The sequence below is a fragment of the Podarcis melisellensis genome (assembly GCF_964234715.1).
Source record: "Podarcis melisellensis genome assembly, chromosome: W".
Lineage (NCBI taxonomy): Eukaryota > Metazoa > Chordata > Lepidosauria > Squamata > Lacertidae > Podarcis > Podarcis melisellensis.
The window spans coordinates 20,063,637-20,086,837 of NC_138535.1; the positions used below are offsets into that span (position 1 = coordinate 20,063,637).

Sequence of the window (23,201 nt, forward strand, 5' to 3'; positions counted from 1 at the left end):
ACTTTCCTTCCTTTCATATTCTGGATTTCTGTACTCACATAGAAATAATAAAATGGTTTCTGCTGTTTGTTAAAAGTCATGAATGAACTCTCACAACTCGTTGATAAGGTAGCTTGCTTGTGTTTCGAGAAATCGTATAAGAGGAGCATTCATAGGAAGTTGCACTTGACAGAGTCAATCTAGCCTAGCACTGCCTACACTGACTGGCAGCAGCGCTGCAGGGTTTTCAGACGGGGGGCAGTCCCAGCCCTGTCTGGTGGAGATCCTGGACTGAACCTGGGATCTCCTGCATGCAAAGCAAGGCCTCCCTCAACTCGGGAGGCGTGAGTTCTCTACTGTATTTCAGCAAATGCTTTCACTTTATCATTTCATTTTCATCTGTATATTTTGTGCACATATTTTCCTGTATATTTTAGACAGAGAGGAGTAGCAATAGGGTTAGGGCAAGGTTCAGAGTCAATGTTGTGTGAGCATTTTAAAGCAGTTGAGTTTAAACAGGAGGGGATTTCACCTGAAGAGATGGCCAGCATCGTGAATCTGTAAGTAGGATTTCTTCTGCTTCTTTCTTTTAATCTTCTGGGGCGAGGGCTTGGGGTCCCCCACACGGCCAGCATCCCCATGGAATTTAACCCCTTCCTGAACAGCTTAACTTCTCTTCCCACCCGCCTTCCCATTCTCCCTCCAATCTCATTGCAGCTCAGCTGGTTAGAGGGAGCTGCAGATAGCACCAAGGTTGCAGGCCCGATTCCCAGAAGGTACAGCTGCATATTCCTGCATTGCAGGGGGTTGGACTAGATGACCCCCAGGGTACCTTCCATGATCATTATTTTGGGATACTTTTTATTACATTCATAGCCCACTTTTCATCCAAGCAGTTCAAGGTGGCATTTATGCTTCCCTTATCTTTGCTTTGCTGGGGGTGGGGGGAGTGTTGGAATCTCCCCCCCCCCCCCACATACATGAGATGCACCACTGTGTTCCTGTGGAGAGCCGTTTGGGGTCTGTGGGTGCATAAAAAAACAAAAAGAGCCCTATTGTGTGGCGAGTTCCCGCCCCCCCAAGTGGAAATAAAGACACATGACACAATTATTTAAGGTTAATGGGCTAAATATGGCCACAACTTTATTGGTTACAGGTGATGAGTGGTATTGGCTTAGGCATTGGTCCTAACCGACTATCCGGCTTCAGCCCGTCAGCTTGAGGTCCGGGAAGGTTTAACCACCAGTAGGGGGAGTCCTGCTGATGCACATCAACTAGGAACCCCCCCCCCGGGGGTCACCGCTCAGGGGCGTGCCTTAGGCCCTCACCTCCATAGTCTTCGGACAGGGCCACGCTTCCCGGAATCCTTTATTGGACTACCCTTCAAAATGTGGGGCAGGTGATGGCGCTTCCTCCCCTCTTACATCTACAGAACAATACCAATACCAATGCCTAACCGCCAATACCCAGAAAGTTGTGACGATTTGCTACAAGGTAGGCGAAAAACCATCCGCGCCAGCGATAAATAGGGCTGGTCATGCCCCCTGAGCCAGCCGATTGGCTGTCCAGGGGCTGACGCGGCCGGGGATTCCCTCAGTCACCCGCAACTCCACCTCCTTTGTAGGCAGAAGTGGCTTTGCTGGATCAGAGGGAAAGCCCATCTAGTCCAAACTCACAAGCAGTAGCCCACTCCTGCTGCTTCTCCTCTAGCTGTGGGCTTCAGAGGTAGAGTGCCTCTGTTCCTGGAAGCTCTATATTGCTATGTTGAGTGATAGTAAGAGATGTTGTTGTTCTCCTCCAACGGAATCATGGGTGACCCCCAAGGCTCCACAGGCAGCAGAACCGCCTCAGGCAGAGTCCTTGGAGTTGAGGCTTTCGGGGTTCTGGGGTCATGAGGAGGCACTGGAACCCGAAGATCAAGTTCTCAGAGGGGTGGTTTGAGTCCGTGTACACATTCGTGGCCCCTCCTACCTCGATCTCGGTCCAATTCGGGCTCCTTGAGACTTCCCCGTTGCCATAAAGAAGGTAGGTCCCATTATAGCACTTCAGCCGGTAGTAGGGGTGATCAAGGGTGAGGGCAGCTGACCCAATGCGTTGCAGGTTCTTGTCTCGAATAAAAAGTTCCCAGTATTCGTTATCAGTGAGTCGGGGTACTAGCGAGTGGCGCAGCAGGGTTCGGGACTCTGGAAGGCAGAAGTCAAAGTCCCCCATTCAGTGGGGGTTGGACTTTCCGCAGGTCTCGACCCTGTGGTAATCCAAGAAGTGGTAGTCTGTTTGTAGTCCTGTACAATGGTCCGGCGGAAAAGCGGAGATCTCAGTCAGGGTGGTGAGGATAAGAAAGGTGGGGCTCAGGTTCATGGTCGGCGGTCGTGAGAGGCTGAAGGAAGGGAAGAAGAGGTGAGCTGTCAAATGTGGAAATGGAGTGGTGAGCATAGAAGTCAATGGAGCTGTCAAACGAACTGTCAAACTAGCTGTCAAACACGCTGTCAGGGAAGCGGGGGAGGAAGGCAGTCTATGGAGCTGTCAAACGAGTTGTCAAACGAGCTATCAAACGAACTGTCAAACGAGCTGTTAGGAAGCGAGGATTAGAGCGGTCTATGGAGCTGTCAAACGAGCTGTAAAACGAACTGTCAAACAAGCTGTCAAACCCATATAAAGCGTAATTTGAAGCGTAATTAAAGCAGTTGGTGAGGTCAGAAGTACTTGGTAGGGACCTTCCCAGGCAGGCTGGAGGGTTAGCTTCTGATAGACCTTGACCGTTGTCTCTGACAACAGAAGACTTCCGTGCAGGGAGAGTAGGCGGAGATTTGGCGTCAAAGAACTTCTTTCCTGGAAGAGGTTCAAGAAACGCCCACTTACGGATTCTGCTAGCGACTGAAACAGCCACAAAGTGAAGGGTTTAACCAGGCAACCTAGCCAGGAGTGGCGGCAACTTACGCACGAGCAACCCCTATAACCCTTACAGCAATCCGTCAGACTCTGACGTTGCTTGTGCGCAGCGACAGGCAGGCAGCATAATGAGCCAAACCGGAGAAGCCGGCGCAATGGAGCAAACAGCTGGAGTGCAGAATCTGGTGGAGAGGAACCGAGATTTGGAACACCATGTGGCTTTCCTGACAGTGCGGCTGGACGAAAGGCGGGCTCAGGATGCACAGGTCAGACCCACCCCGTTGCAAGGAAGGTACTGGGACTGGTACACAGGTTTGGGGGAAAACCCCAGGACTATAATGCGTTCCGAACGGAAATAGAGTACGCTTTGGAACTGCAGCATAATGACTTTGCTGATGAGGGGGAGAGGGTCGCCTATATTGTCTGGCATCTTCAGGATGGTGCCCGGGAATGGATCAGGCCCCTAATGGCGACGCAAAATGCTGCCTTGAAAGACCTTAGGAAATTCTATCAGGCGATGGATGCAATGTATTCCAGTGAAGTGGAGCAAAATGGGACTCAACGGGAATTGATGGGGTGCAAGCAGGAATTGATGGGGTGCAAGTTAGAGACTACTGGTCACACTTTGCGATGTTGATCCACCGGCTCAGGTGGGATCTGGACTCTGAACCCATTGAAATGTTGTTTGAGGAGGGGTTGTCCCCAACTGTGAAGGACGAGCTTTCCCACGCGCCCTGCCCGCAGTCGATGGATCAGCTGACCAAGGCTGTGCTTGCGATTGGAGTAAGACAGGAAGCGCGGACTCAGGAGAAGCGCGAAGGGAGAGGGGAACGTTGCCATGACTATCGCATTCCTGAAATACCGAGGCAGCCTTCCCAGCCGGCTGAGCCAATGGAAATAGATGGCGCGCGAGAGAGAGAGAGGTTTCAAACTCCAGTGAAGGTCACAAGAGGGAGGGAAAGGATTTGAAAACAACCAAGAAGTGCTTCCTCTGCCAACGGCCAGGACATTTTGCCAGGGTCTGCCCTCAAAGAAAGGCCTGGCAAGGGATGGTGAGAGCTGCTGGCTGTGAGGAGGAGGGGGAAAGGGGGCAGCAGCCAAGCCAGCAACCAATAGAAGTGCCCCAGCCAGACCCTCCCAGGGCAGCTATAGCCATAGAAGTGGTGCTATAGCCATAGAAGTGGTGTGAAGAGAATCAGAACTTACAGGGTTAAGCAGTTCTGAGTGACGTCTCACATTCTGAGGCGTGGCTATGTTCCCAGAAGGGAGTGTTTTCTCTGTGTCTTTTTTCCTTTCGCTTTTGCGGTGAGGCAGCAAGATGAGTGCTCTCTCGCCCGGTAATTTACACGATTAAAGACTGGAAAGAGATAAGCAAGAACGCTTGAGTGTGTTTGATTTATTACACACACGCACAGCAACAGTTTCTACGCTGCGGAAACTCTGCTACAGGGAGTCCACGGAGAGCTATCCTTGGGGGTCCAGTGGGCAGCAGAGCGCCAGGGAAGCGTCTGGACTCCATCCAATAGCCACAGGTCATGGGAGGTCATCAAAGCTTTGAAGCTGTTGCCAAGTTGTGCCGGTGTGTGTGGAAGCCAGCTGAAGAGGAGGCTGGAGCCAGCTGGAGTCCTGCCTAACGTTTGAAGGCAGAGGAGCTCGCTGGGAGGAATCGCATCTCCAAGGACCGGGTGCCGGAGGAGCTGTTGACGTGAGTACGCTCAGCCCCGGGGGAGAGATGGCTCAGTCCCAAGAATATGGCTTTGGGCTTAAGCTGCCATGTGAGAAGCTGAGTAGCCAAAGTTGGTTGGAGTGGAGCTTTCAAGTAGAGCTTCTTCTTGTCGGGGCACAGCTGTGGGATGTAGTCCAGCCACCACAGAAGGCAGCTGGAAAAGCAGAGGCTCAAAGGGCTGCAGAGCTAAGTGCAGTTGAGAAGCGTGTGCTTGCTTTTTTGGCAGAGAATGTGAATGCTCATCTGAGGCCAGTTGTCCTGGATGCTAAAAGGCCTGAGGCTGCTTGGCTGGCACTCCGTGAGGCTTCTGAAGCTGGGGTGGGAAGCAAAGGCCAAGATGTGGCTGCATCCGAAGGGGAGAGGCAAGATGGCGCTGGCCACATTCTTGAGAGTCGACACACAGCTGGGAGGAGCTGGGAGCCCCCACGGGGGGACGAAGGGACTGTTGCTGCTGGTGAGCCTGGCAGCTGTATGGATGCTGCAACGTGCCTGTGTGAGGAGCCAGGAAAGAGGCCAAGAGTTGGGAGCCCTTTACCCACCGGGGGGGGGGGTGCAGGAAAACGTCCTGGGAGCCCTGGGAGCAGTGGGGGGGGGGCAGTGAGCGGTGAAAGCTCAGAGAAGCCTCATTTTCCAAAGGCTACCAAGAGTTGTTTTCGTCGTGAGTCGGAGCCTGGGAAGCTGAAAAGAGCTAAAGGCTTCAAGGCCAGCCACCTGCGAAAAGTACAGATAAGAGCTACAGAGCTGTGTGGGAACGCGGAGACAAGTCCGGTCTCCAAGGCAACTGAGACAGTTGCATCTACGGAAGCTGTGAAGGTCGTGGGCAAGTCTTCCTGCCGGGGGGAGTCTGTTGCCGTGACAACCAGAGAGGATATCTGCAGAGGCCCCAAGGACGGGGGCAGCGAGACGTTTGTTGCTATGGCAATGCTTAAGGACAACTCCAGTGAGGAGAGAGTGATGCGCTGGGTAATCGACAGTGGTGCCAGCCATCACCTGATAACAGCGACACCTGCTGTCGAGATGTGGAACTGCAGAGCTGTTCCAGCTGGGAAAACAGTTGTATTTGCTGATGGGTCACAAAAGCCTTTATCTAACGTGGCAAATGTTTATGTTTCTTTCTTGCAGGCGGAGTTGGAAGTGTATATTGTGCCTGGGATGAAACAATGTCTTTTCTCTGTTCCTTGTCTCTTGAAGCAGGGGTACAAGGTTTGCTTTGAAAAGAATGTCTGTTCTATTTCCAGGTATGGAAGACAACTCGTCAGTGTTGAATGCCAGAACAATCTCTTCATCTTAGAGACACCTCTGGAGTGTGAGGGGAATGCTGAGGGAGCACAGGCAAAGTGTGCAAACGTTCCCACTCATGATTCATGTGCCTGTTTGTGGCACAGGAGAATGTCACATGGCTCTTGGAAAGGTATCCAAAGGTTACCACAGTACACAGTAGGGTGCAGGATAAGACCATGTGACCAATCCCTAGATTGTAGGGCGTGCAGAAAGGCAAAGGTAAAAGGGTGCAGTTATCCCAGGGTGGAGAGGGTAACCACAAAACCCTTTGAGCTTGTGCACACAGACCTTTTTGGGCCCATGCCAAAGCCGAGTCTGGGCGGGGCCAGGTATGTGCTGACACTAACAGATGATTTTAGCCAAAATGGCTGGTCCTTCTTGCTGAGAACGGAAAGCGAGGCAGCACAACTGATCAAAGATTGGGTTGTGGCAGTGGAACTACGGTTCTCCACCAAAGTGCAGGGGTTCAAGAGTGACCGAGGTGCAGGGTTTACTGGGTCTGCTCTGCACAGTTTCTTCCGTCAGAAGGGGATACGTCACAAGGTGACGGCTCCTCAGGAGAGGGGCGTGGCAGAGCTCAGAAGTGAAGCTCTGGCTCAAGCAACAGAGGTTTTACTGTGTGACTCCGGTTTGCCTCAGAGTTTTTGGAGTGAAGCTTGGAGGGCGGCCAATTTCACGATGAACAGGTCCTACAATTCAGTGGTAGGTGACACCCCATTTTTCATGCTCCACGGAGAGAAGCCGAAGCTGCATTTCTTCCGTGTGTTCGGGTCACAGGCCTGGGTGCCGGTGCCAAAGGCTCAACGAAAGCAAGGTGGCCCGAGGTTCCAGAAAATGATCTTCTGTGGGTATGAACCTGTGACAAAGGGGTGGAGGTTTGCATATCCAGAAGGTGATCAGACCAAGCTTCTGATCAGTAAACGTGCTGAGTTCTGTGAGCAGAATGGTTGGTCAAGGATCCATGCAAGTCCTGACGTTCTCTCAGAATGTCTGTCTGATTCTGAGGAGGAAGGAGAGCCAGAGGCTGAACCTGTTGCTGAGGACCAAGTCTCTGAACAGGGTCAAGAACAGGGTTGGGCATCTCCACAGGTTGTTAAAAGATAGCCCAAGAGTGAGCCTTCGTCTCCTGTTAGCATAGTACAGAAGGCCCGAAGACGCACTAGGTCAGAGGGGGAGTCTTCTGATGTTGAGGACACACTTGCTGGCCCCAGTGGTCAGAAGGAGCACCTGAGTTTGTGCTCAGACGGTCCACTCGCACCACGAAGGGAGTTCCACCTGAGAGGTTTCAGGTCACCAGTGCGTGGATTGGTTTCGCACAGTGCGAACCTGGGAGTTTTGAGGAGGTTCAACAGTTGCCTGAGAAAAATGCCAGGAAGGGGCGAAAGGCAATGGAAAGGGGGTTGAACTCTCAGAGATCTGTAAATGTGTGTTCACAGTTTCCCTCAGGATGCGAGACGAGAGGGGGTGTGAAGAGAATCAGAACTTACAGGGTTAAGCAGTTCTGAGTGACGTCTCACATTCTGAGGCGTGGCTATGTTCCCAGAAGGGAGTGTTTTCTCTGTGTCTTTTTTCCTTTCGCTTTTGCGGTGAGGCAGCAAGATGTGTGCTCTCTCGCCCGGTAATTTACACGATTAAAGACTGGAAAGAGATAAGCAAGAACGCTTGAGTGTGTTTGATTTATTACACACACGCACAGCAACAGTTTCTACGCTGCGGAAACTCTGCTACAGGGAGTCCACGGAGAGCTATCCCTGGGGGTCCAGTGGGCAGCAGAGCGCCAGGGAAGCGTCTGGACTCCATCCAATAGCCACAGAACTCCCGAATGGGCACCCAGTCAAGGTGGAGGGGCTGCTGGATTCAGGCAGCTCCTGCAATTTCTTCAGCAAAGACTTCGCTCTAGAGCACCAACTCCACCTGCTGCCCCTGGATTTTCCCTTGCAAGTGACCACCATCGATGGCAGGGAACTTCTGGGAGGGGAAGTGACGCACCAGACCCCACCAATGAGAATGAGGGTTTCCAGGCACACGGAGACCATTGCCTTTGACGTAGCCACAATGGCAGGACCCCCAATAATATTAAGGATGAGCTGGCTGACACTACATGATCCAGTAGTGGCATGGCATCAGCGGTCGGTCACCTTTGGGTCAGCTTACTGCTTGGAACACTGTCTAAGGGGGGGAAAACCCAAGGATGACCGTGGCCAGGGTGGCTGGGATGGCTGTGGAACCAAAAGGGGAGGTGCCACCACAATATGCTGACCTGCAGGAGGTCTTCAGCGAGAAGGAGGTGGATAGACTACCCCCCCCATAGGCCCTTTGACTGCCAAATCAACTTACTCCCAGGGGCTCAGCTGCTGGTGGGTAAGCTGTATGCCATGTTTGACCGGGAAATGCAGGAGTTGCGGGAATTTATTGACAAGAACCTGAAAAGAGGTTTCATAAGAGAATCAAAGGCGGTGGGGGGCAGTCCGGTGTTCTTTGTGGACAAAAAGGATACTAATTAGCGTAGATTAGTCGTAGATTTCAGGGCCTTGAACCTTGTATCAGAACCCGTGACCTTCCCAATGCCCAGGATTGACGACATTTTAACACGGGTGAGGCAGGGGAAAATCTTTACTAAGCTGGACCTCCAGGGAGCGTACAATTTGATTAGGATGAGGGAGGGGGACGAATGGAAAACCACCATGTTCACCCCCCTGGGGGCCTTTGAGTACTTAGTTATGCCATTTGGATTACAGTCGGGCTCCGCCTGCTTTCAAGCATTCATGCACCACGTGTTGGGGTCCTTGCTGTACAAGAACTGTGTAGCCTTTTTGGACGACGTCTTAATCTATTCTGACAATGAGAAGCAACATGTCAAAGACGTCAGGGAAGTGCTAAAGAGACTGCAGAAGCACCAGTTGTGGGTCAAGCTGGAAAAATGCCAATTTCACACAAGAGAGGTTGAGTTTCTGGGGTACAAGTTGTCAGACAAGGGCCTAGCTATGGACCCGAGCAAGGTGCAGGCGGTGCTGGAATGGAAGACCCCCAAAACCTGGAAGGACGTGCAGAGGTTCCTAGGGTTCAGCAACTTCTACAGGAAGTTCATCAAGAACTTCACCCACTTGACAGCGCCCATAACAGATTGTCTCAGTAGCAAAAAGAAGTTCGTCTGGACAGAAAGGGCCCAGCAATCCTTTGAAAGACTGAAGAAGGCGTTCGCTTCAGAAGAGCAGCTCCTGCACGTGGATCTGCAGAAGCCCATGAGGCTGGAGACCGACACGTCAGACCGAGCCATCGGAGTGGTACTGTTGCAGCCAGGGGCCCAGCAGAGCTGGAGGACGTGCACCTTTTTCTCGAGGAAGCTGAGCAAGTCGGAGCAAAACTACACAGTGTATGACCGCGAACTGCTTGCAATTTATGCAGCATTTCGACGATGGAGACATCTGCTAATAGGGGCGCAGCACAAGATCCAGGTGTGTACGGATCACAAGAACTTGGAATACTGGAGGACTGCGCGAGTACTCAACCAGAGACAGATTCGATGGGCAAAGGAGTTCTCCAAGTTTTCCTTCGAGATCCGGTACGTGCCGGGCGAGGAAAACATAAGAGCAGATGCTCTCTCCCAGAAGCCGGAGTACATGGAAGGAGAGGGACCGCCGGAAGTCAGACACATGTTCCCCGAGAACCGATGGGTGTGGGGGGGAGTGTTGGTTGGGAAATGAGAACTGGCCGGGCTTACTAGAAACGATGAATTTGCTCAAACTAAAATCAGGGAACTCCGGGACGGAAGGGAAAACCATGGAGGGTTTGAGGAAAAGGAAGGGCTACTGTACTATAAGGGGGCGCTGTACGTACCGGGGGAGACCTTGAGGGGAAGGGTACTCAAACAACTCCACGACAACCCAACAGCGGGGCACTTTGGTCAACACAAAACCATGTTGCTTGTCACCAGGCAGTTCTGGTGGCCAAGGGTAAGGGAAGATGTACGGGAATATGTACGGGGGTGCGACCGCTGCCAGAGGGCAAAGGGGGAGAGGGCTGCCCCCGCAGGGTTACTGGAACCCTTACCCACACCGGGAAGACCCTGGGAGGTGGTGTCCATCGATTTTATGACAGAGTTGCCCAAGTCAAGGGGGAAGACAGCAGTCATGGTAGTAGTCGATCTACTGGCAAAAATGTGCCATTTCATAGCTTGCTCACATGCGGTGACGGCAGAGGAAACAGCCAGGTTGTTTGTGGATCACATCTTCAGGCTGCAAGGGGCTCCCTTGAGGGTCATCTCAGATCGCGGGAAACAATTTACTTCCCGGTTCTGGAGGAAGCTCGTGAGCTTGCTGCAGGTCGAGGTGGGCTTCTCGACGGCGAGACACCCGGAAACCAACGGGCAAGCAGAAAGAGCGAACAGTATACTCCAGCAATACCTACGCTGCTACGTCAGCGAGAGACAGAACGATTGGGTAGAGAAACTGGCGCTGGCTGAATTTGCGTACAATAACGCTGAACATGTGTCCACGGGAATGAGCCCATTCATGGCCAATTATGGGTGTCACCCCAGGGCCTTCCCGGGGAGGGGCGAGGAAGGGTGGAGCGTACCTGCAGCAGAGCAGTTTGTGGAAGAAATGGAGGCCTTGCACCAGCAACTTAAGTTGAACTTGGAACGGGCCAAGGAAATTTACAAGAGGCAGGCAGACAAGCACCGTCCGGAAGGGGAGACCATACGGGTGGGAGACCGGGTGTGGTTGTCAACCCAAGGGTTACCCTTTAAGGGAGGGTGCAATAAGTTGCAGCCAAGGCAGCTGGGACCTTTTGAGGTAACACAGCAGGTGAACCCCGTGGCATTCAAGCTCAAGTTGCCTGACAGCATGAAGATACACCCGGTGTTCCATAGGTCCCTACTCTCACCGTACAGGGAGGGGCGGGAATTCCCAGGGCAGGAGGGAGAAGTCACCACACACCCGCAGGTAGAGGAGAGGGAACACCACAACCAAGCCACAGAAATACTCAATTCAAGGTGTCGAGGGCGCCAGGTGGAGTACTTGGTAGCTTGGGAGGGAGAACCCAGGTCAGAAAACACGTGGGTTCCCGCAGAGGCAATCAATGACGGGTATCTTGTGGAGGAGTTCCACAGCCTGTTCCCAGATAAACCAAAACCACTAACGAGATTCTGGGAGGAGCAATTTGGAACCACAGACGATGAAGAGGATTTTGTGGGTTTTCCTGCCTCCGAAGAGGAGGGAGGAGAGGCGTCAGAGGGAGAAGAATCAGACTGGGAGGCCCACCCCGTGGGAAGAGATCGGAGCGGGTCGGAAGCAGGTTTTGAATCCTCAGAGGATGGCGACAGCTCCTTCCGGGGATTCCCCGCATCGTCGGCCAAGGAAAGGGACGAAGTTGGATCAAGAGGTCGGTCCGGGGGTGGAGGGGGTCCTGGGGGGGAGGTGGATGTCAGGGAACTGCCATCAGAGCCAGAGGCGGAGGCAAGGCTCCCAAGCGATGCTGGAGAAGGGCCCAGCAGGGAGAGAGGCAGCTCATCGGCTGGGGAAGGAAATCAGCGTAACACCAGGGATAAAGGGGGGCAGATGGGGGAATCGGCGAGGGGGCTCCAGGACTCCTCGCCGGAGACCAGCAGGGAGAGCACGGGTCCTCCGCTGCCCACACCCACCCTGCGCAGAAGACTTCCCCGCAGGGAGAGTAGGTGGAGACTTGGCGTCAAAGAACTTCTTTGCTGGAAGAAGTTCAAGAAACGCCCACTGACGGATTCTGCTAGCGACTGAAACAGCCACGAAGTGAAGGGCTGTCCAGACAGAAAAGGTTTAACCAGGCAACCTAGCCAGGAGTGGCGGCAACTTACGCACAAGCAACCCCTATAACCCTTACAGAAGGTGATCTAGATCCTCTCGGGGCTTCTCGGCTTGGCAGACTATTGTGGTGCAGTCATGGTGTGCGGTGCCATCATCAGGGAGGGGTAACAAGGTAGCCCGGTTGAGGGAGTTGACTCGTTTAATGGTGACGTTAGATGGAGTTAGCAGGAGGGCTTCGTATCGGTTTAGGCGGGAGTTTGAGAAGTGGTGACAGCCTCTAAGGGTTAGAAGGATGGAGACGGAATGGGGAACATGGATGGTGATTTTTGTCCCAACACTGTTTCCTGAGCCTTTTCAAGGAGGATCGCAGTGGCGGCAATAGCTCTCAGGCAACTCACTGCTCCCTTTGCGGTGTTGTCTAGCTGTATGCTGTAATAGTCTACTGGCCTTTCTTGATCTTGGAAGGGTTGAGTTAGGACCCCTGAGGCTACCCCCATTTGTTCGTGAATGAACAGATTGAAGGGAATCCGGTAGTCTGGCAGGCCCAAGGCGGGGGCAGATCTTAATTCTCGTTTTAAGCGTTCAAAAGATTTATAGGCTTCCTCCTCCCAAACCAGTGTATCTGGGTGGTCTTGGCGGGTCATAGCAGATAAAGGTTTCGTTATTTCACTATAACCAGCAATCCAAGCCCGGCAGAAGCCGTCCATTCCAAGGGAAGCCACACAATTGCCGCTTTGTCTTGGGGAGGGGAATTTTGGTGACAGCTTTGATTCTATCGGTTGCTAGGCTTCAGGTACCCACTCCTAGGATGTGCCCGAGGTACTTTACTTCCTGTTTACAGTATTGCAGCTTTTTGGGGGACACCTTGTGTCCCTTGCGTGCTAGTTCTGAAAGGAGGTGTTTGGTGTCTAATTTGCATGCCTCCTCACTGGTAGAAGATAAAAGCAAATCATATACGTAGAGCAAGAGGGCGGAGCCAGCAGGTAGGTGTATATCCTGTAAATCTTGATGTAATATTGCAGAAAAGATTGCGGGTGATTCCACGTAACCCTGGGACAGCCTGGTCCAAGTTAATTGGCTGGGTCCCCAGGTGAACACAAAAAGGAACTGGCTGGCGGGGTCTAAAGGTATACTGAAAAAGGCAGAGCATAAGTCCGCAGCGGTGTACCACATTGTCCCCGCCGGGATGGCGTTTAGAAGAGAGTTTTGGTTGCCCACAACTGGGTGGCGGGGTATTACGAATTGGTTTACCAGTCTCAGATCTTGGACGAAACGATACCGGACTGGGGCTCCCTCTGCTGAAGGTTTCTTTACGGGGAGCACTGGGGTGTTACAGGGTGACGCACAGGGGACCAGGATCCCCTTTTCGAGGAAGTCCTCTATCATAGGCGTTAGTCCCTCAATGGCTTCCTTGGGTAGAGGGTACTGTTTGGTGCAAGGGAAGGGCAGTTCGGTTCTATAGGTGATCTTTACTGGAATGGCTGATATTAAGAGTCCTACGGAGGTTGATTCTGTGCCCCATAATAAAGGAGGTAGTTCACTCTCTAGTTCAGGGGGGAGTTCGGGAAATTGGCGGTCTAATTTTGCTTCTTGTATCATGCCCTGGAATGCGGGCACAGAGTCTTCAGACATATATAAGTAGATGCCATCCCCGGAACATTTTATTGTAGCATTTAATTTACAGAGTAGATCTCTGCCGAGGAGGTTTACGGGACTGCTGGTCAGGAGGAAAGTATGTTCCGCCAGTAGGGGTCCGAGAGTGACTTTAGCCGGTTGTGAGAGCGGGCAAGTGCAGGGTATCCCATCCAGTCCCATGACCTTTCTGGTTTCCGACCCTGGTTCCAGGTGGCTGTTGATTAAGGTGGAGTATGTGGCTCCTGTGTCTAATAAGCATTGGTAGGGATGGCCATCGATCTCGATAGTGCAAACAGGGTCTTCTGGTGATAATGCCAGGACGGGACAAATGGCCTGGGTTGGGTCGGGATCCCCTTTTAGTTGTCAATATGTCTCCTGATTGTCGGGGGTGGTTGATTTGGCGGGTGTAGGGGAGGAGTGGTGGCGTTAGTCCAAGGGTGAGTGGGTGGATTTATGGCGGGCATTTGAGTCCTTGGACCTGGTTGAGGTCGTTGGTTCTGGGGTAGTGAATTCGGGGGCACTTGCGAGCTGTAGGGCGCAGAGGGTACTTGTGGAGCATAGGTTGTAGGTGGCTGGTTTCCATATCCCTGGGTCATGTTGGGACATGATGGGAAAGGGGAATAGTTGGTTTTGTCATATAGAGGTTTAAATTCTTGCCCCCCTTAGGCTGCTGTGTTAAGATAGGGACAGAACCTTTTTATATGTCCCTCTTCTTGGCAGTGGAAACATCCTCCGGTGGTGGGTCCCCACTGCCTGTAGGGGTTGAGGGGTCCTCCTCCCCGGACCCCTCTTTCTCGACCAAAGCCTCTGCCCCGGCTGGGGTTAGGTTCCATGCTCAGGGCTAAGATCTGTTCAATTTCAGGCTTGGTTTCCTTTCGCTTCCTCTCATCCCGGGAATTGTAAACCGATTTGGCTATAGACAAGATCTCGCTAATACTTTCCCCATCATATCCAATTTGGAGGTTTCGGGCTTTTCTGATGTCTGGGCTGGCTTGGTCCTTAAAGAAGCCCTTTATGATAACTTCATGCTGGGAGTTTTCCGGGTCTATTCCCCCCATGTCTTAATAGCTGATACCAGCCTGGTGTAATAATCCGATGGGTGCTCATCTGGTCCTTGCAATACTGTTTGGACCTTCGTCCAGTTGACGGTACGCTGTCCAGCAGCCTTTATGCCATCTAATATTGCCTTCTTAAATAAATCTAAGCACCAGATCCCGTTGGTGGTATTGTAGTCCCAGGTTGGTTCAATACGTAGGCATTGAGCTGTGTGAGCCGCTACCCCTTGGGGTCGTCCCGCCTGGTAGTCCGGGAGTTCTATCGCCTCTCCAGCCTTGGCCAGAATGTCTGCCTTCTCGGCTTCGTTAAAGAGGGCGTTCAAAAGGACATGGATGTCTGGCCAAGTGGGCTTGTGAGTGGAGAAAATAGCTCTGACTTGACGGTGGCACTTATCCGGATCGTCCCTCAGGGAAGGCATTTAATTTGACCAGGTTACTAGGTCAGCTGTATAAAAGGGTTGGTGCGTGTATACCATCCGGGGGGGGGGGTCCGTTGGGTTGAAGGGGTGGAATTGGCAAGGCCCTTAGGGGCATCTGGACTGCTGTAGGACTCGTTTGGCTAGAAGTCCCCGGGGTTTCTATGGCTTTTTCTGCAGGACTAGGGTCCTCTGGGGTGGCGCTCTTCTTTGCTTTGGCTTGCAATCGTGTGAGTCTTTGGTTCGTGCCCCCCCCCCCCCCGTGCTCCTTCTCTCCCATTTCCTCGCCGCTATCCAAATTGTCGTTAGGGGCGGGTGGCGTGGGCTCTCTATAGTAGAAAGGGATCAGGGCTTGTTCCATAGAGTCGTCTGCGGGGTGTCCCTCGTAGCGGGGGGGGGGGGGCAGAGGCTGCCTTCTGGGATTTAATATGGGCAGCTGGAAAGATGGGGCTCCTCTCGGAGCTTGGAGCAGTCCTTTGACCGCCTCGAAGGCGGCTAAATATTCTAACCGACGGGGCTTCTCCTCCATCAGGTATTTTCAGGCAGTCTTCATTGAAATAGCCACCTGTTGGCCAATGTTGCTCTGGTTTCGCGGAGGCGGTACTGGCGGGCCAGGTCTCTCTGCAGAGGTTTTTGTTTTGACAGCAACTTATGGCCAGGAATCGACTTCCAATAGGTGATAACAAATTCAAGAGGGGAGTCGGGGTCTCTCTGGGACTGGGATGGCTTTCTAGAAGCCTTCCTCCCAGAGGGAGCCCGCTCATGCTTGGAAACCTGGGTACCCATGTTATGATTCACACGTGTCTGGGTAGAGAGGGGAGAAAGAGAGGGGTCGATGAGGATTTGGGTAACTTGTACAGGGGTTTATTTAGGGTTTTCCTATTTCTTGTTGCTTGGCAACTTCCTAGTGATTTTAGTGAGCTCTAACTATCCGGTTTCCTTTTGTTCCTTTCCTTACTTCCTATTCCAAAACCTGGAGTTCCTTTCCACTCTGCCAAATCCCGTCCAATTCCGCCTGGGCTATCCCTCCTGGCAACCTCCTACCTATCGTCACAATCTCAGGAAAAGGGGCCCTACTGAACGCCCGCGCCGTGCGGTGCCAGATCGGGTGATCCCTGGATAGAGTTTTGAACCGAAAATCCCCCTTGCTTTCGGAAGTGGGCTCACTTACGTTGCACCAACCGGTGTGGCTGGGATTAATGATAGAAAGCCAGACCCCTTCCTGCCCCCTTGCCAGGCGCTAGAGAAGTTCGGAAAGAGAGCTCCAACCCCTTGCTATCAAATGGGATGCCCGTTGTGGTGAGTCGGCTGTCTTTCAAGCCGGTTCTCTCCGTCTTACTTTCGGGCTCCCAGTTGGTGCGGCTGGCTGGAGATTTTAAGAGAAAGAGATAGAGCTCAGAACCCCGCCCCCCCTTTTGGGTTGAGCAGCGGTCCATGGTCTCTCTCACTAAGCAGACCAAGAGAAAGGTAAGAAGGAGCGATAGAGAGGAGGGCAGAGAATTCAGTTGCCAGGAGATTACCACCCCCTTCCCACCAGTGCACTGGATTTCCCTTTTTCATTATACTCACGCGTCTTCAACTGTGATCCCGGGATCGATGAATAAGCCGGCTGGATCCCTCTTTGCTCCCCGGCTGAATTCCTGGGGCATTCGATTACCGCCCGGAAGATGGCCGGAGGTTATTTATGGGGCTTGGGGTAGAGTGTGGTGCTTGTGCAACGGTGTGGGGGCTGAGGGGTCCACGTGGGGCTGGGTACCCTTGAGGTCATCACCTCAGACCCTCTGGTGACTGGCGGAAGGGTGAAGAAAGGCATGCCCCCCCCTTTCGTATCAGTAGTTGTGTTTTTTACAGATCAGTTTCATTTGTTGTGAGACATTAGTGTTTCATGCAGTGTTGGGTTAGGAAGAACAGAGGGGGAAAGAGGGGGAGGGTGGGGTCGGGTGGCAATGCTTCCCTTCTACTTAGTGTACAGGGGAAACTCGGGAAATTAGAATATCGTGGAAAAGTTCATTTATTCAAGTAATCAACTTATAAGGTGAAACTAATATATGAGATAGACTCATGACATGCAAAGCGAGATATGTCAAGCCTTTATTTGTTATGATTGTGATATTATGGCATACAGCTGATGAAAACCCCAAATTAACAATCTCAGAAAATTAGAATATGAAATGAAATCAGCAAAACAAGGATTGCAAATAGAGCAATATTTGACCTCTGTGAAGTAGAAGCATGCATATGTACTCACTACTTGGTTTGGGCCCTTTTTGCATCAATTACTGCCTCAATGTGGCGTGGCATGGATGCTATCAGCCTGTGGCACTGCTGAGATGTTATGGAAGACCAGGATGCTTCAACAGCAGCCTTCAGCTCTTCTGCATTGCTCGGTCTCATGTGTCTCATCTTTCTCTTGGCAATGCCCCATAGATTCTCTAAGGGGTTCAGGTCAGGCGAGTCTTCTGGCCAATCAAGCACAGTAATCCCATGGGCATTGAACCAGGTTTTGGTACTTTTGGCAGTGTGGGCAGGTGCCAAGTCCTGCTGGAAAATGAAATCAGCATCCCCATAAAGCTCGTCTTTGGAAGGAAGCATGAAGTGCTCCAAAATCTCCTGGTGGACTGCTGCGTTGACCCTGGACTTAATGAAGCACAGTGGACCAACAGCAGCTGATGGCATGGCTCCCCAAATCAACACTTCACACTGAACTTCCAGCATCTGGCATTGTGTGCCTCCCCATTCTTCCTCCAGACTCTGGGTCCTTGGTTTCCAAATGAGATGCAAAAGTTGCTCTCATCAGAAAAGAGGACTTGGGACCACTGAGCAACAGACCAGTTCTTTTTTCCCCTTTAGCCCAGGCAAGATGCTTCTGACGTTGTTTCTTGTTCAGGAGCGGCTTGACAAGAGGAATATGACATTTGAAGCCCAGCTCCAGGATCCTTCTGTGTGTGGTGGCTCTTGATGCACTAACTCCAGCCTCAGTCCACTCCTTGTGAAAGTCCCCAACACGTTTGAATGGTCTTTTCCTGACAATCCTGTCCAGGCTGTGGTCATCCCTGCTGCTTGTGCAGCTTTTTCTTCCACACTTTCCCCTTCCGCATAACTTTCCATTCATGTGCTTCGATACAGCACTTTGGGAACATCCAACTTCTTCTGCAATTACCCTTTGAGGCTTTCCCTCCTTATGGAGGGTCTCAATGATGGCTTCCTGCACAACTGTCAGGTCAGCAGCCTTCCCCATGATTGTGCTTCCTACTGAACCCATTGCAGGTGTTATGGATTGAATAGCTACTGCACCTTTTCACAATATTCTAATTTTATGGGATTGTTAATTTGGGATTTTTATCAGCTGTACCCCATATTCATCACAATTATAACAAATAAAGGCTTGACATATCTCTCTTTGCATGTCATGAGTCTATCTCATATATTAGTTTCACCTTTTTTAAGTTGAATTACTGAAATAAATGAACTTTTCCACGATATTCTAATTTCCCGAGTTTCCCCTGTATGTGTGGGGTTTTGTGTCAGCATCACTTGTGTGGGTTCACTTACTATTCCCTTGTTTCATTTCCTTGGTGGTGAGAGAGGTTGGGGGTGACCTAGGGTGTGGTTGGTGGTCTTTGGTTGGCTGCAGGGAGATTTGTTTTTGTGTGTGAGTGGGCACGTAGGGTACAAATAACCAGAAACCTCATCAAACTATACCTCCACAACTACAACCCCTCGTGGCGACAAATCAACAAATACCCGAGGAGATGCAACAACACCAAATGCTCCTTTCCGTGTTGATACGATGTCCCGCAGCCAAAGTAGTGTGTGAAATGACACGGCTCTGCCTGCAACTGTTAGGCCACCCGTATTTGCGTTATAGCTATGCTGCAAAGACTCCCTGTCTTCTCTTACACACACACACACACACACACCATTTTGGTTGTAGGCTTCTGTCACAGGTTTTGAAATGTGTTGGGGAGGGGGCTTTACTGGGTTGTTTTTCACCTTTATTATGCATTTTGTGTTTTTATATTGCGATTTTTATGTTGTAATCAGTGCTTTTTTCTATTTAAAAAAATGTTTGGGTACTCTCATTTTGACTCAAGAAAATCACCATTTTATAGTTCAAATCGGGGGAAATAAATGCAGTACAGTAAATGAACAAAAGTGCAAAGATTCACCCAAAAAAGCACTGGTTGTAACTGAGTCCTGTGGGTATAGGGCGGTATAACAACAACAAGAAGGTCTTCCCCTCTCCTTCTCTTCTAGGTTCAGGCGACTGAGGGACATGGCAGCCCGCAAGAAGAAGGGGACCCGCAAAGTCCCCCAGAAGTCCAGGGTTGCTGGGGGCCCACGTGAGCAAATGCTTCCTTTTCATTTTGGAGCGTAAGGAGGGGTGGCCTTAATGCTCTAATCCTCAACTGTGGAAAATAAGTAGAAATGAACTAACCTGCCCCCATGTCCTTTCCTGCTTCTCTTGTTGCAGATGGTTCAGAGACTGGCAGGGTCTGGGCATCGCCTGTGGTTAGTATTTGAGAAAACAGCACAGTACATACGAAATCCCTCACCCCCCACCCACCCCCATCCACCAGTGCTGTTTGTACCCCCATTTTGGCGGTCTCAGATGCAGAGAAGCCCTCCTGCCATGAACTGACAGCCTGACTCTTGCCATTCCAGCAACTGGAGAAGGATGAGATGTTCCTCTCCTGCGTGCTGGCCACTTGCTCGGAGGCCCGCGTGAGACAAAAGGACAGGTTGAGGTACTCCAAGAAGATGGCCGTCAAGGCAATTGCGGTGAGTGAGAGGTTGCATGAGGTATCCAGGGGTGAGGTGGGCAGGAGAGCTGGGGATGGGATTGGGGGGGTGCTGGGCAGAAGGAAGGCCTGGCGGGGTCTGGCCAAGAGAAGGGTTGTGCAGGCATTTGGCATTACATTGCCAATTCCTGCACTGAGTTTGGGGTTGGAGGAATCCACCTGATGTCCGTAGGGAACTGACGTTTTCCCCCTCCGCCCTCTGTTCTCTATGAGGATCTCATGGGACGGATTGCGTGCTTTACGCAGCCTGAATTGGTCCTTGCTACGGCACTGGAAGCCCTTTACCAACTGAGGTATACCAGGTTTTTTGAGCTTGATGAGGAGCTGGCGGGGGGGGGGGGGAGCAGAATGTGGAAAGGTGTTACCAGACCTTGCCACTGCAGTGAATTCGATTGGAAGAATTGCTTACAATTTCTTGGGTTTCTTGCGTTCAAAAAGCTTTATTCATGCAGCAACTATTTACAGGATGAGTGGAGATGTGAGAGAGAAAATAGAAGCTATGTTGTCTAGAGATGACTGCAAAATGGCTCAGCTTTTAGGGGTGGGATTAACAAAGACCTAGAGGCTTGCAACCAAGTGCCAGGTAGACTGCTGCATAAACAGTGCCCTCGTGTGTTTATTTTAATTTTACCTTTATTCATTTTTACCCTGTAAAATCTATACGTTGCTTGATTGTCAAAAGTGGTTTAAGCTAACACATGCATTCACTAGAACTTCAAGAGAATGGCATGTATTTGATGCTCCCCCCCCGCCCGCCCCCCCAATATGAGGAAGACTCCAAGGAGACAGAGTCTAAAACGGTTTCCCTCCTTCTCTCCAGCCTCATGAAGCCCAAATTACCACTGAAGCTCTACAGCCTGATTGTGCATGCAGCCTTTGCGGCGGTCATTGAGGTCAAAACTGAGCCCGACAAGCAGGTAAGTTGTTAGCCTTGAAATTTGACTTCTGTAGTTGTTGTTTCTTCTTCACACGCTTTAAGCATTGCTCAACATCTGATCTCTCTTTCCCCTGCTTGGCGCATCCTCTCGCTCATTGCCATTGCCTGCAGGAGTTAGAGGAACATTATACTCTGATGCTGGGAGGCCTCCTCTGGGAGGTCCCAAGCACTAAGACCCTGAACATGCTGATGAATGTAAGTATCTTGATGGCCTCAGTGGCTGTTGGACCTAGAAAGCTTTCATGGAGAAGCCGCCACCTAGCAGTGCACCTCTTGGGCCCTTCCCCTCTTGTAAGGCAAGCTGGCCACATGGACCAGCCAGCAAAGGCCCACTTGCCCAGACAGCCAAAGGAGGGCCTTGGATGCAGAGCTACAATTTGGGGCTGGAGGACATTGCCATTTTAGAACAGAAACGGATCTCTCTCTGAGAGTGTAAAGGGCTTCACAGTGGTCTGCCTGTTTTCCCCAAACCAGCCTCCTGATTCTGAGGTCCCCTTTCCTCCCACAGGAACTGAGAGATTACACAACAAGTGCGATTGCAGCGGAGAGGCAACTGGCAGCCAGTGGCATTAGCTGGCTGATGTCCTGTGCAAGAAGGCTCAAGTTGCCTGAAGGTAAGTCTCTCACCTTTGGCACCTTCACAGCCCCAAGAGGCTCCCAGAGTGGCTTGTGAAAGGATTCCCACAGGAGGAATCACAGTCTGGTATCAGGCGCACAGCACAATGTGTGTCCCTGGGATGCCGGACAAGGCTGGAGACATTTCCTGCCCTCTTCCTTGATCTTACACTTCCACCTTGGGGCCAGGCAATAGAACTCACTCATCCCATGATGGAAGCAAGTCTTCCCTGGCTTGGGTCTGCTTCCATGTTCTCTTGCACCCATTATTGGGGGGGGGGGAGGGTTTAGGATCAGATCAGTCATCTGATCCAGTACAGTCTTTTCTTTTCTCTACAGCATGTTCTCGTCCCTCTGGAGCTGGCTCACTTCTGCCCCAAAGAAGGTAACACCCACAGCCTGGGGACATGGGACGCACTTTCCAGACTAAGGAGAGCCCACTCAGTAGCTGCAGCATCCTTGCTTGATGCAGACCTCCTGGGTCATGTGGCTGTGAAATCCTGCCACAGCACAAAGATGGCCAAACTGCAGGCTTGGAAGGAGTCGTTGCCACCAAAGACAGGATCCATAAATAGAACCCCAGCCCTGGAAGCCTCCTTGTAAATGGGGTGGAATGGGGACCAGGTCAATTTGGTGAATCAGTAAATGTGGCAGAAATTCATCTCTCTTCTCCTTCATTCTCTTCCAGATGACATAAGACTTGATGTCAGTTTCGATTATGGGGAGAAGACACAAGTTTCAAGGCTCAGCGATGATGGAGTGGCAAGTTTTGCTTGCTGTTTCATTGTGTGTTGTTGCTAATTGTGATCATTGCTGTTGTTTTAGAATTCTTCCCTATGCAATATTACTTTTTTATTGCTTTTAAATTGTTGCTTTTTAAGTTGTCCTTGTAAAGGAAAGTGTTCTGCTAATGTTGATTGTATTCTGAATTACTTCAAGAAGCCTCATAGCAATGAATAATATTAAGAGTAATAATTATTTTACCTGCCGGAGGCGGCGCGAAACTGTGATGGCGGCTCTCTTCGATCTCTGAAGAGGGGCTCCGCAGGAAAGGGTCGTTTCGCTACGGCTCAGCGGCGACCCATCAAGAAAAACCACGGGCAGAGTGAGCCCGTGGCCGTGGGACTCAGCGGGCACCTTAAGCGACCCCGAAATCGCAGAAGGGACCCCGTAAGGGGCTCCGGAGTGAAGGAGGGGGAGCGGTGCTGTGAGTGTATCGCTCTTTCTGCGGAAGCGAAGCCGCGCGGCTGTCACAGATGAGCGCCGACCTTTCTTCCTGAAAACATCAGGCTGAAACAACAAACCCGTGAGTAAGGACGTTAAATCCGGGAAAGATTTTACTGGATTTGGCTGAAACCGGGAGACGAGAAAAAGGAAGTCCGCCTTCCGGCACTGCTTTTAAGATCAAAGCAAAGGACTTGAGAAGCGGAAAGCGCTTGAAAAGGGAAGCGCTAAAGTGGGACTTTCGTGTACTTATAGAATTGGCTTTCAAAGAGAACTACTTGCAAGTAAAAGACTCTTAAACGTAAGTCGGATCAATCCTCCTGTTTAGGGGTTATTGAGACTTAAATACCAAATCATCGGCTGCCTGGGGGAAACTGTTTAACTGCGGAACTGTTACAAACTTTCGGTTATTTAAGTGATACTTTGGAGCATAAACAAGTTGGATTGGATATTGTTGCAGACACCGTTTTGAAACTTTGTTTAAGTCCAAAAGAGCTCCGGAGGACTTTTTCTTTTACTGTTTTGGGACTATTGTGTCTTTAAATTGGAACAATAGGGACTTTAATGGCGGAAAAGTTTCCTTCTTTTTCCTGAGTTTTGGTGGCACTCCCCCTAGAGGACTTTGGGAATATAAAGGCCTGGGAACAGCTTTTATGTTTACCTTCTCTCTCAGGATTGTTTTTAAACTGGATCTGTCTTTCCCATGGGACAACAAATAATTTGACCTTGAACACTGTCTGATATGTAATGAGTGGCACAGGAAAGACAAGAGCAGCTAAAGCCAAGGAGGCTAAAGAAAAGGAAAAAGAAAAAAAGCTGGCACAGCTTGTACAAACAACTTTGACGCAAGGACGCAGATCAT

General features: G+C 51.2%; 1 protein-coding gene and 1 long non-coding RNA gene across 2 annotated transcripts in view; one reads left to right on the forward strand and one right to left on the reverse strand.

Annotated features, from left to right (window-relative positions):
* LOC309361272 (inositol polyphosphate 5-phosphatase OCRL-like) overlaps positions 1–23,201 on the reverse strand; it is a gene marked incomplete at both ends in the record, with an annotated part of 518,559 nt that overhangs the window by 302,384 nt on the left and 192,974 nt on the right.
* Positions 19,481–20,468, forward strand: LOC309361339. Its single transcript, XR_014164436.1, has 3 exons — positions 19,481–19,543; positions 19,777–19,856; positions 20,384–20,468. It is a non-coding gene; the product is annotated as an uncharacterized lncRNA (long non-coding RNA).